Below are 10318 nucleotides of genomic sequence, written 5' to 3' on the forward strand. Positions count from 1 at the left end.
TATGTTGTTGCATATTTTTGTTTTCCTCTCTTATCTTTCTTTCTTCGATTTTCTTAAGTACAATAATCTAGCAAGAATCTTCAAAGATTAAAGAAGACTCAACACAAATTTTCTTACCAAAATGCTCAAATTTTATTGTAAACAACCTAAGACTCAATGATCTATTTACAAACTTAGTAACCCCTGCTTAATAAATCCTCTAAGTAGTTTCTATTGCAACTTGCACATACATCTACAAGAAATATCTCATTCTACCCTAAAATTTTGGTGACAAATTCCTCATATTCAATGTTCTGTCTACACTTTTGGGAACTCTTTCTTTGTATCACTAACGATACGAAATCCCATAACACACCTCAAAAAACATGCTTTATTACACTATATGAGGGTTACTCCACCCAAGATTACAAATTTTCTTATATTTCTCAAAATAAATAAATTACAAAATATTAGCCACTTGATATTTACAACTCTGCAAGATGTAACTACTACTGAACTCTCAATTGAAGAATAATTCTTCTCAACTTTGGTTGATCACTCACTCTAAATGATCCACTCCACTCTAGATGATGTACTCAACTCTGGATGCCTAAACACTAGCCCAAGTCTCCTTTTTTATAACATTCTTGTGCCTCTTGGAAATTCCATGCCTTCTCTTGGAGAGAAACACATGGAAATTAAAAAATGCAACACATAGCTAATAGATAATCTTCAACTTGCCTAGGAGAGTGCCTAAGATAGTGTCTCTTCAATTTTCCAAAGTGGGTGCATAAATAGGTTCCTTTTCAATTTTCAATGTAACTACCTAATACATATGAATGCATTACTCTTACGCTTCCTTGTTTACACACCAAGATGGGAATTTTCTTGATCTTATCTTTAAAAATGATATAAATATGTGCCCACACTTGAAAATTATAATTGATTTTACACATAAGCCACAAATATTAAATGATTTTAACTTCTTATGTCCCTTAGACATTTTCCTAGATGCATGGATTCATATGATAGCTTGCATTTAGCCCTTACTGAAAAACACCAAACTTAAACAAATTAAATAATTTTTATTGGTTGAAGAGAGATTGCTCTTACACACTTGGATTCTCCTTCATCAAGTCACTTGTATGATAGTATTTTTTTTTGTTGTCATAGGGTATCCCCATGACCCATCCCAACACCCATTTGGGGTGAGTTGAGGTGAGACTAGTCTCTAGAGATGGACCCAACAACCCACTTGCTAAATCCATAGAGTAAGTACAAGGCCTCAAAGTTGAACCTGGAACTAATGGGGATCAAACCCATGACCCAAGCCAACTATGCTACCTTTTTGGTATTTGTATGATAGTATTGTTATTATATAAAAAAAATTATTTGTGAAAGTTCTTGAATCTTGTAAGTTGATATTGGTTTCTCAATAGGATGAATCATAATTCCCATGGAATTTTAGATGATGTTAATGGTAATATGAGTCTAAATTAAATCTTTTAATTTTCTTCACAAGGAAATGGATGGATTTTACTACTATAACTAATATTATGGACTCGTTTTGTTCCAACCTAAACACAAGGTGGGAGGTGGTAGGGCGTTTCCAAATATATACATTTTTTTCATTCATGGTATTAAATTCTATGCGATGTGTGTCAATTTGTAAATATTTTCATCTCAATGTAATATACTACATAATAGTAATTGATAAACATCAATACACATCATAACTTTTACAACTTTATTTAGTCAATAATAAATTAATATGTTTATCAAACAACAATCCTATATTTAATAATAAGAAATAACACCTATCATTAATAACACTCATGATATAGATAACATAATACTATTATAATATTTATATCAAATTTCTTTTATTTATTTTTGATCGGTAAAAGGCCAAGGCCTGAAATTTTTTATTAATTTAAAAATAATTACATCCTCCATTCAGTGTGGGCATCGGTAGGAAATAATGGAGGAACAAAACCTCCGGTCTTGCCTAGATCCCTTAGGGGATCAGAATCTAATGATACAAAGAGTAGGAGAGACATAACAGAGGAGAAGTAGAAGAGATGCAGATACAATGCTCCCGGGAGGATCCCACCAACTAAGCTATAAGCCCAAGCAATGAGTTTAAATCCTAGAGAGCTATATGAGCCAAGAAGAGAATTGCTATGCCCATGAAAGCCTGTATCTTAATCTTAGGAAGCCCGATTCAAAAATTCTGAGAGAGAAATAGAACCCAGGTTCTCCTAAGAATAGGCCCTATTAGGCTAATCAATTCCAACCTACAAAATATGTTGCATAAAGTACTTAATGAGAGGTTAGCAGAGAAGGCTAACCACATGTAAATTTCAGCCTTCAAGATGAAAAATGCATAGCTCCTTGAAACCTAAAAGAAAACATTAGGAACCTGCAGACCATATATGAAAGATATGAAGCCAACAATAATACTCTCCCCTCTTCTGCCAAAAAATTTGAGGAGAATCACTGAGCCAAGTCATGCAAAGATGCTACCAAAGACCATTTATAGCCTTCCAAATACAAACAAGGATAAACATTTGACTAATAATTCATTATCTTTTTAAAATAAAATATCAACCATGAGCTGCTAAGAAGGAGATAGACATCAGCCTTAATATCCAGAGAAAAGAATTGATCATAAGAATCCTATTGTAGAAAGCAGATAAATACGCTGAAAACTATATGGAAAAATGAGGAGAGAATGTATATATGTAAAGCATAAGTAAATATATACCTATATATGTATAAAAACATGCATATATATATGTATACTTACCTATATAGAATAAGTATATAGAAAGAGAGATTAAATAAGAAACTAATTATATATGTATGTATATATAAATATAAATATATGAATATATATATATGTATATGTATATATATACATGTATATATATGAATATATATACATAGAGTATCTGATAGCTGAGGATATTTAAAAAATGCTAAGATCTCAAAACATAACTGGATGAAAGCTTTAAATAGAGGTGTAAATATCATTTATCTGAGAAAGAGAAAAAAAATCAACCCCAAATCCATAACCAAGTTCGAATTTACGAGAGTATCTATAGTTTTAGAGAGTATCTATCGATAGCCATAAGTAAAGTGAGAGATAGCTCCACAAGAAAGGGAGAAAACTAGATACATATTATAGACAAAAAAGGAACCATCCTTCCAGCAGTAGAAGCCTCATCCTCTCCTTCCCCACTCCCGAGGAGCCATGGCTCTTGAGCTAGCTGGAAAATCTACAGAGGGGGAGGCAAGGGAGGGAGGAATTGTCACCTCATCCGAGATCACTGTAATATTCTCTTCTTTGAGATAATTAACAAACCATTTGTTGCACAGAGGTTTTTTAACCTACAAGAGCGATAAAAGGAAGAAAAAATTCTTGCTCCTGACTAGACTATAGGCTTCAAAATCCATAGGATCTTCTATAGTCAGGATAGGGTATTGCAGCACTGGATTATTCATCCTAATAAGGATATCATAATCGCGAGGCTTAGGAGTTATGAGCTCTTGATCAATATTGACCACCACCCACTATAATTCACCCAACAGTTCTTTCTTAAAGAGCTTTTTGTAGAGTTTCACTACTACATTCCTATCTTTATCAAGATGCATAGCCACTGCCAAGAACATCGCTACAATATCTTGATTAGCTCTAGTCCTATCATCATTTAAGATATAATCCCTCCCCAAGGTTTTCATAATAGCTCTGATAACCAGGGGATTTGGATGAACCAAAATGCCCTTCATTCTTTCCTCTTTGTTTTCTCCTACAAAGGCCATCTACCGTTTGAGCCCTAGAAGTCTTAGCAGAGTATCCATCAAAGCTAAAATGAAAGATAAGCCAAAACCGTGGCCAAACAAACTTAAATAGAGAAAGAGTTGTAATGAATTGAGAGATACAACTCATCTTGTCGTAGACGAATGCAAGATACATGTAGATGATCGAGATCAGAGGGTCTGGATGCATTTGAAGCGATCTCCATGATCTAAGTAATAATTACTGCTGCCTCTAGGCAACCAAGCAATAGATAAAAGGCTTTAAAACACAGAAGGAGAATCATATCATCATTACTCAAATACTATCAATTGGTACTAATTGAGGGGAGCTTCTGACAAAGGACGTCCGAAAAAGCGAAGCAACTTTCTCTAAAATTTGGCTAAAGCCTAAGATAAAATAATCTAGATTGTGATTATAGGGCGAGAAAAGATAGATAAGGAAAACTTTTAAGAGACTCATAACCTTTTATTCTTGTTAGTATACAATGTCTATATAAACATTAATACCTATATATCCATGCATATATATATCAATAGTAATGATATATATGAATGAATGCATGTCTATATAGATTAACCATATCTCTAAATACATTTTCATACTAAAAGTCATAAAATCTTATAAGGCTCGAGACAATAATCTGAGAAGGGTTCTTCTATTAACTTATAAATGGACCATCAGCTCCGACATTAGCCAATTCATCCGCTCTAGAATTTACTTCTCAATAGATATGGTTGAAGGTCAATTTCTTGAAATTTTTTAGGAGACAAAGAGCTCTAGTCAAGAGCGCATTTAGTTTCCAATCAGAAAGGGAGCCTTTTCTAAGGCCATTAATGATGATGGCCTAGTTTCCTTCAATAGCCAATTTGTGAATGCCCCTATTTTGGCAGAGAAGAAGACCTTCAATGAGGGATAAAATTTCAGCCCTATTGTTGGATGCCAGTCCTATAGGTTTAGCTGCCCTAGCCAATTCCTTCCCAACTTCATCATGTAGACAACCACCAATACCTGCAGGACCTATATTACCACGAGATGCTCCATCAAAGTTTAACTTAAACTAGCCCATTTTAGGGGCTATCCACTTACAAGCATTCCTCAACTCTTGAGTTTTGGAGCTACCTATACCAATGAAGGAAGAGATCGTCAAACCAAACCATCTCCCTCTGATCTTCTCATCCCAACAGATCATTTATGAGAGGGTGCTGGGGAATTTAGAGATTCTACTATTTAAAAGCTCAACAATTGAAGCTTCTATTTTGATTACTAAAAGGGACCGATCCATCTTCTTTTCCTTAAAGAGCCTCCTATTGCATTCCTTCCAAAGTTCCTAGATAACCAGAGAGGGAGCTAAGATCCACAACCCTCCATAAAGGGAATTCTTAAAAAGGTGTGGCCAAGCTTGAAACATACCAAGGATGGAGTTAGGAAAGGCAGAGGACCATCCTAATTTATTGCACAACCACAACCAACATTTAGATGCATAGTTGCAGTTGAGAAGGATATGATCTTTATCTTCTTCTGCCCCTTCACACAAAGGACATCTACTAGGACCTTCATAGACCATCTTTTTAAATCTATCGGCTATGAGAATCTTGTCTTGGAGGGTTAACCAAGAGAAGACCCCAGCCTTTGGCAGACACAACTTATCCCAACACAAGGCTACTGGGACCGGGGAGGCAAAAGAGAGTTGTTGATTAAGGAGGAGATTATAGCTATCTTTAGAGGAATATTCCCCCAATTTTGAACCATCCCAAACCATAGCATCTGACCCTAAATTGAAAGTGACCATCCTTTTCCTTAGGATATCTTGAAGCAATAGTTTCTCCCTAGCTGGCATGTTTACCTGATCAAGGGATCTCCATGACTAGCCCATGGCTAAGTCACCCTCAAAGGGTGAGATATAGTCCTTGACATATCTGCCCCAAATAGATTCCAGCAATGCTGAAGGACTAGGAAAATCCCCCCAAGAGTCAGACCAGAAGAGGGCTTTATCACCCTTGCCTAGATTCCAAGTCAATTTGTCCGAGATGATTTTCCTACAATCCAACATAAAGTTCCAAATACGCGAGCCTCTTAGAGGTGAGGGATCTCTAAAGAGACTCATATGGTCTCTACCTCAGAGATACTTATGAAAGAGGATTTGGGCCCATTTTAGATGGGGAGACCGAAACATTTTCCAAAATAATTTAGCTCCTAACACCTTGGTCTGAATTTCAATCCTTAATCCCAATACCCCCTACAGACTTGGGCCTACAAATCTTATCCCAGGCCATTAAGGAGATACGTTTATTCTCCTCTACCCCTTGCCAAAAGAAGGATCTTAGATGTCTATTTAATGCTTACTTTGTAGACTGAGGCATGCTAAAACATGAGGGTTGATAGACAGGCATAGTTGCTAGAACCAATTTAACCAGTGTAGCTCCCCCTGCAGAGGATAGCCACCTGCCTTTCTAGGTTGCTATCCAATTTTTGATCTTATCAACTACTTTATCCCATAGATTAGAAGACCCTGAGCCCTTATCCAAGGGCAATCCAAGATATTTACAAGGAAGGCTTCCTAGATTGAAATTCAGAATACCACAGATGCTAGTTTGTAAACTTGCTTGAGTATTAAAAAAGAAGACTTCAGACTTGGCAGATTAATTTCCTGACCCCCGCCTTAGAGTATGAATCCAAGATAAGCTTGAAATCCTGAGCCTCACTTAGATCACTACACCCATATAGCATAGTGTCATCAACAAATTGCTGGTGTGTTATAGGATCAAGGTTACTAGTAATTCTAATCCCTGCTAACTAACTAGCCTCCCTAGCTCTAGAGATCGATCTACCCAATGCTTCATCCATAATAATAAAGAGAAAAGGGGAGAGGGGGTCACCCTACCTCAAACCCCTAGAGGAGCTAAAAAAACCTTTAGGGGTACCATTGATCAGAACAAAGAATTTAGGTGTAGATATACATTCAAAAATCAGATTGATCCATGTAGCTAGAAAGCCAAAAGCTTCTAAGAATCTACATAGAAATATCTAGTTCACCTTATCATAAGCTTTCCTAATATCTAACTTTAAGAGCATACTAGGGTTCCCATTTTTCTGGATAGAGTGGATAGCCTCCTGAGCTATAATGACCCCATCATAAATAGATCTCTCAGGGACAAAACCTGTCTGTTCCTCACTGGTCAATAGAAGGGAGGAGTTTTGGAAGCCTATTAGCTAGAGTTTTGGTGAAAAGTTTATAAATAGTATTGCAGAGGGCTATAGGTCAAAATTCATCAAAATGCTCCGGTTTGTCATTTTTAGGGATAAGGGTCAAAAAGGTGTTGATGATATCTTTAAGGATGTTACCTGAGTTTCTCATTCCTTCTAGAGTTGTCGTAACTTCCTCACCAAGGAATGGCCATCATACTTGGAAGAAGCTAGTAGGAAAGCCATCCAACCTAGAGGATTTATTTGGGCTAATTCGCTTAAGAGAAGCTTCAACTTCTGCTAGAGAAAATTTGGCAGTTAGAACATCAGAATGCTTTTTATTTAAGTGCCTAGGGATGTACTTGATAAACATGTCTTGGTCAAAGTTGTGAGGGCTCCAATTCGAGTTTAGGATAAGAGAAAAGAAATCAAAAACCTCTTTCGCAATAATTATAGGATTAGCCACCTCAGAGCCATTACTTAACTTAATTCTAGAGATATGGTTTCTAACTCTTCTCATCCATATGCTATTGTGGAAAAATTTGGTATTCTTATCACCTGCCTCCAACCAAGTCTCTCTAGATTTTTGTTTCTAGAAGACTTTTTCTTTGGAAAGAATAGATTCATGGTCTGACACCAGTTTCTTCTCTTTGAGAAACAAATTTGCATCCATCCCATATCTCATTACTTGCTCATTAACTTCTGCCAACTCAGCTTCCACCTGAGCTTTCTTATCAAAGATATTGCCAAAGCACTCCCTATTCCACTAAATGAGATTTTGCTTGATAATATTAAGTTTATTAACAACCTTAAAAATCCCAGACCCTGATACCATGGCTCCATTCCACCATTCTTTTAGAAGCTCCAAGTTATGATCAGCCTTAAGCCACATATTCTCGAATTTAAAATGACATCTCTTTGGGATAACTTCCCCCTAAATGTCTAGTAAAATGGGATAATGATCCGATCCTAAAAAAGGTAAAATTGAAGATTCCAGGGTGAAGGGAAAGTTTATGAGACTTCACAAAACAAAGAATCTATCCAGTTTCTCTGCAATGTTGCTAAATCCTAACCTACGGTTATTCCAAGTAAAGACATCCTTGACCATATTGATTTCTAGCATACCACTCATATAGATCCAATTTGTGAAGTCCAGAGAAGCACGAGCATTAATGCCTAAGCCTCCCTGCTTCTCATGTTGATGCATAATTGCATTAAAATCCCCACCTATAAAACATAGCTGACTTTGGGTACTCATGAAATTTTTAAATTTCCTCCTAGACTCTTTTTTTATCACCATTAAGGATTGGCCCATACACAGTCATAATGACAAACTCTAGACTGTTCTTGAGACAAGTTACCCTCCCACTTATCCAATTATGATTAGATGCTAGGGGAGAAAGAAGGATACTACAAGGATCCAATATAATAGCTAGACCCCCAGAGGCCCCAACACTTGGGGTTCCTATGATCTACCTAAAGCCTAAACATTTACCAAAGGAAGCTAAGTCCACATCTCCCAATTTAGTCTCTTGAAGCAAAACTAATTCTCGGCTAAAAGAGGATCGACAATATTTTAATAGCCTCTACTTGTTAGGGGCAGTTAAACCCCTAACATTCCATGAAACAACCTTAATGAGTCCTTAGGAAGGACCTTCCCCTCCTAGCATAGAACATGTATGTGAGTTTTACTTGACCTTTCATAGAGCCATCGTTAGCTCAAAGCTCTGATAGGGATTTCCTACCCCTCTTTTTGAAGAGCTTATCACAATCCGAGGTGGTTTTATCAGCTGCCCAAAGCTCGATACCTAAAGTATCATTTTCCTTATTATTGAAATCTAGAAGAAGCTCTTCTATATCTGAGACCATAGGGGGCGGGATAAGGCTAGAATATCTTTACCTAATTTTTTTTTTTGAAGATCAAGCTCTTCCTTGTCAATTATTTCATCCAACATTATATCCATGATTTCCTCAGTGCCTAAGTCACAAAGATAGTTAATAATGCAGTTGACCTCTTCCTATTTGCGGGCAAGATCCTCGGCTTGAACTGCCCTCTCCTCGATGGTAGAGATTGCATTCCTAAAGGGAGAGCCTTTGGAGTTGCTGTAGACCTCCACTCTTGTAGCCTGACTAGAGGGAAGAGGGAGAGAATCCATTACCCCACCCTTCTCATCAGTAGATGCAGGGGGAGGTTCTTCCCCCGAGACAAGAAGAGTATCTAGCTCAGAAGATACACCTGGTGTATCCAGCAAGGGTTCTTCCCGGAGGCTGGGAGAGGAAGGGATCGTCTGGTCTTCCTGTATCTTGTTAATGATAAATTCACCTTCTTCAATTTCCTCAATATCCCCAGTTTCCTCAATATGCCTAGATGGCAAAGGAATTTCCTTAACCACAAACCCTCCCTTTTCTATATTGAAACTAATGTCGACCCCAAGACACCTACTGGATCTCAATTGAGAAGGAGGCCGAGCTGGAGTCAATACAGGGTCTAGATCGAGAATCCCTTTATATAATTCAAGATACATAAGGAAATACAAAACCCCTGATTTAATCTCAATAGGTTTTAAGGTTTTAACATTAATGTCCATATTAATTATCATAACACAGTTCACATACTTCCTATATTTATCACTAATTTCTACAAATTTACCGATGTGATTACCAATTTTCCTAATAATTTCAATGTCCATTAATTTGACTAGAAGGTTAGGAATCAATACGAATCTGTCTATCTTAAGAGATTGCATATTATTAGGGTTACAATCTGGAATCCAATCCAAAAAACAAAAATCAAAACCTCTGAAGGTAGGAGATTTACCTGTTAAGAGTTCCTCCTTGTGTCTTGAATTACCACAATCTATAGACAAACATCCTTCGGATATGATAGCTATACTTAGTATCCAATTGAAGGATGACATAAACCAATCTGCAATAGCCTCCGATGAAATTCCAAGACCCTGCCATCTCGCAAAAACTCCGAAGGCCTTGCAAGATTGTTGAATCCGCTTAACCAAATTCTCATTAATCTCTAAAATGTTAACCAAGTCTGAATTAGGGTCCCTGATTGAACCCAAAATTGCCGTTAAGGGTTTAGGAGGCATCACTTTCCCTTTCCTAAAGAGGCCTTAGGTATGGATTGAGTTTCAACCGACCTTCTGAGATTTTTAATTCTACTTCTATTATTTTCAAAAAAATGGGTAGCCTGGGGTTCTGGTTTTAAATAACCTTCCTCAAGATTTTGCAGTTGATTAAACCTATTGGTGCTGGTCAGCATAGGATTACCTTGGCTGCATTCCTTTCTATTTGCAACCCTTGGAGGGTTTTTCATAGTTG

This window comes from Cryptomeria japonica, chromosome 9, assembly GCF_030272615.1.
Source record: "Cryptomeria japonica chromosome 9, Sugi_1.0, whole genome shotgun sequence".
NCBI lineage: Eukaryota > Viridiplantae > Streptophyta > Pinopsida > Cupressales > Cupressaceae > Cryptomeria > Cryptomeria japonica.